The sequence below is a fragment of the Echinops telfairi genome, unplaced genomic scaffold (assembly GCF_000313985.2).
Source record: "Echinops telfairi isolate 266 unplaced genomic scaffold, ASM31398v2 ScPeMD7_23;HRSCAF=83, whole genome shotgun sequence".
NCBI lineage: Eukaryota > Metazoa > Chordata > Mammalia > Afrosoricida > Tenrecidae > Echinops > Echinops telfairi.
The window spans coordinates 90,399,079-90,402,432 of NW_022103920.1; the positions used below are offsets into that span (position 1 = coordinate 90,399,079).

Genomic DNA, 3,354 nt, shown 5'->3' on the forward strand with positions numbered 1-3,354 from the left:
CCTCTGCTGTTTCACAGATTCATTCCATGTGCTTCTCGTTCCTCTGCGTCTCTGTTCATTTACAACAACAGTATGACATGTGTTTAAGAATACCAGAACATTAATTATGCCCCTTCATGATATTTCCATGACATCCCCAGATTTCTTCTTCAATTGCTTTTGAAAAGAAACACACTTGTATGGTGGCACATAAAATAATGACACTTCAAATTTGAAGGCAATGGATTTTGAGTTGCCTGAAGAATTTTAAGTTTGGTCATAACAATTATATGGTTATTACACAGAGGTACCAAAAGTTCCATCACTTATGATTAAAAGAACAAAGAAGAATTCATTTGACAATAAGGCTGAATGTAAAATGTTGGGGAAGAAGCAAAGCACTGCAGACCAGAATCAAGGTTCCAGATTGACTGGAGTCTAATCTGAACCAACACTAAGGAGGATGAAGAAAAGCCAAAATTACATTTATTCTGACAGTTAAGATGTTCCAATCATAAAATATTTATTTGTGCTGAGAAAACAAACTCATAATTGTTACTCTATATTTTTAAAACATCAAATGTCTGAAACAGTTACTTTTCTAGTTATACTTGCTATTTTATTCCCAACCCTATAGATATTAGATTATTAGCTATAATTTTGCAGATTCATTGGGATAAGCCATACACATCTTCACGGTAAGTCACCAAATTGCTGAATTTGGCTGGGTATCACCAATCCAACGGTAATCTCCCAGACTAATGATCATCTTAAATCCCAGGTGAGATTATGAAGACCTTCAAATTGAGTTTTATTTAAAATATGATTAAAAAAATAAAAGCATAATAAAAAAGGGGGAAATCAAAGCAAAATAAAATAAAAGCAGAAGATTTGTATTACAACATAAAAGAAAAATGCAGAAAGCATTCAACTTATACTAAATATGTTATTCTTCTTAAACTAAAAACAAATCACAAAATAAAAGGGTAGTATAATTCACAATCTACAGATTATATTTTAATCAGAGAGGGAGAGGAGAGTGCATGTACAGTACTTTGAATTTATATAGGTACTCATTATAATCAGTTTTAATTACCTTAATTTTGCCTTAATAATTTTTTAATCACCCACATTACAAGTAAATAAATAAATAAAATGACCCACATAAAAATTGTACATCTCCTCACAGAAGGGTCACAAGGAAGAGAAGAGTCAGTCAGGGTGCAGTATAGCACCGATGAAACACACAACTTTCCTCTAGTTCTTTAGTGCTTCCTTCCCCCCACTATCATGACCTCAATTCTACCTAACAAATTGGATTAGACCAGAACATGCACACTGCTACAGATAACAGCCCGCAACACAGGGAATCCAGGATAGATAAACCCCTCAGGGCCAATAGTGAGAATAGAGATACCAGGAGGATTAGGAGAGGGTGAGGGGAGGAGAGGGTAATCAATAACAAAGATCAACATATAACCCCCTCCCAGGGGGATGAACAATGGAAAAGTGGGTGAAGGGCCACAGAGGATGATATAAGAGGTAGGGTGGGCAGGGGAGGGAGGGGGTAAAATGATGAGCAGATATCAAGGGCTCAAATAGAAAGAAAATGCTTTGAAAATGATGATGGCAGCATATGTGCAAATGTGCTTCATACACTGGATGAATGTACGGATTATGATGAGGTGTAAGGGCCCCCAACAAAAGTAATTAATAAAAAAATCAAAATAAAAAAAATCATTTGAAACCACTTAGGAAGCTCTCAGGAGAAATACTCTTTCTTGGTTTTCAAGAGCTCATGTCACCAGTGCATTGTTACAAAAGAGCAACATCCAGAGCAGCGGTTCTCTAATGCCACGACCCTTTAATACAGTTCTTGTTGCGGTGACCCCCCCAAACATAACTTATTTTCATTATTACTTCATACTGTAATTTTGCTACTGTTATGAATTGGGAGACCCCTGTGAAGGGTCATTTGACCCCCCAAAGGGGTCGCGACCCACAGGTTGAGAACTGCTGATCTAGATGAATGAATATGATAGAAGGATATAAAAAGTAGAACCCCAGTTACATATTCTGCCAGGCACATTCACTCACACACATAGACAGATGATTATAGCATTTATTTGGAACACTATACATCCCTACATTTTAGGAATAGCCATCTTTGCCTGCCTACCAAGATCTGGCCTATCTCTGCAGGATGGCCATGCAGGTCCAATGCTTTCATTTGTTCCTCCAGCATTCCTTAAGTGCAAGGCACTGTATAAAATGGTTCTGTAAGTGTTGGCCTGATATGCATCTGACCCTCAAGGCGCATATTCTCTAACATGGAATGTGGTATGACAGTATTCAAAATGTTTGTGAGAAAAAGGAATGAAAAGATAATGGAATTTTCCCCCATTGGCTTTTTGAAGGCCACTTGTAGAGGAGCCCAAGGAATTTCATGTACTGCCTAAGGTGTCCCAATAACTTTCGAGAGGGAACTTTTGCTGGACCGAATGGAAGAACAGCCAACTGAGTGAGGCTTTGGGGAAAGCATGATTTGGACAGGTTAAGAATGGAGAAATGGACAGAAGGGAAGGGACTGTAATATAAAGTTCATGTGGGAAAAAGATAAATAGCTGTTTGGAACATAAGGAGAAAAGTATGTGGGTGTAATTTGCAAGGAGAGATTTAAAGCCAGATCATGAGTTCAATAACATCCTAGGAAGTTGTTGATCTAAAAATGAATCAATATTTCAGTGTTAATTGTGTGAGTTGACTACATTGCTCCAAACTGAACTCACTACCATCAAGTTCATGCCGACTCATAGTGACTCTACAGGACAGAGTAAAACTGCTCCTGTGGGTTTTAAAGACTCTCTCTCTCTCTCTTTAAAAAAAGACTGTAACTCTTGACAAGAGTGGAAAGCCCTGCCTTCCACTGGTGGTTTCGAACTACTGACCTTGCAGTGAGCCCAATGCATAACCACTATGCCACCAAGCCTCCTGACTACATTGCTACTTGCTTCTAAAAGGGACACATGGTAGCTGAGAGTTCTGGAAACTAGGTAACAGACAAATTGCATAAAAGTTAAAGTTGTATCACATTGTTTCTATAGTAGGAATTTCCTATATACATGATTCACTTTGGTTAAAAAACAAAAACAAAACCTGAAAGCAAGGAAGTAAATTTTAGGCTGGTTTAATGCTATGTAGCAGAAAAATAGACACAATATTGATGTAATGGATAAAAAAGTCATAGTAATCATGTAATAGATTACACAAATCATGTCTCGGTAAGACAAGGGAGAAAGAGGAGGCTTTCTACTCCCATAAAGAGTTACAGTTTCCCAAGACCAGCAGAGGCAGCGACCAGAGCAGCCACTGGCC

The 3,354-nt window shown here is 37.9% G+C and overlaps 1 protein-coding gene and 1 pseudogene across 1 annotated transcript in view; one reads left to right on the plus strand and one right to left on the minus strand.

Annotated features, from left to right (window-relative positions):
• NT5C3A (5'-nucleotidase, cytosolic IIIA) overlaps positions 1-3,354 on the minus strand; it is a 68,058-nt gene that overhangs the window by 19,667 nt on the left and 45,037 nt on the right. The window lies entirely within an intron of this gene.
• The window catches only part of LOC105978603, a 2,516-nt pseudogene continuing 1,471 nt past the window's right edge, over positions 2,310-3,354 (plus strand).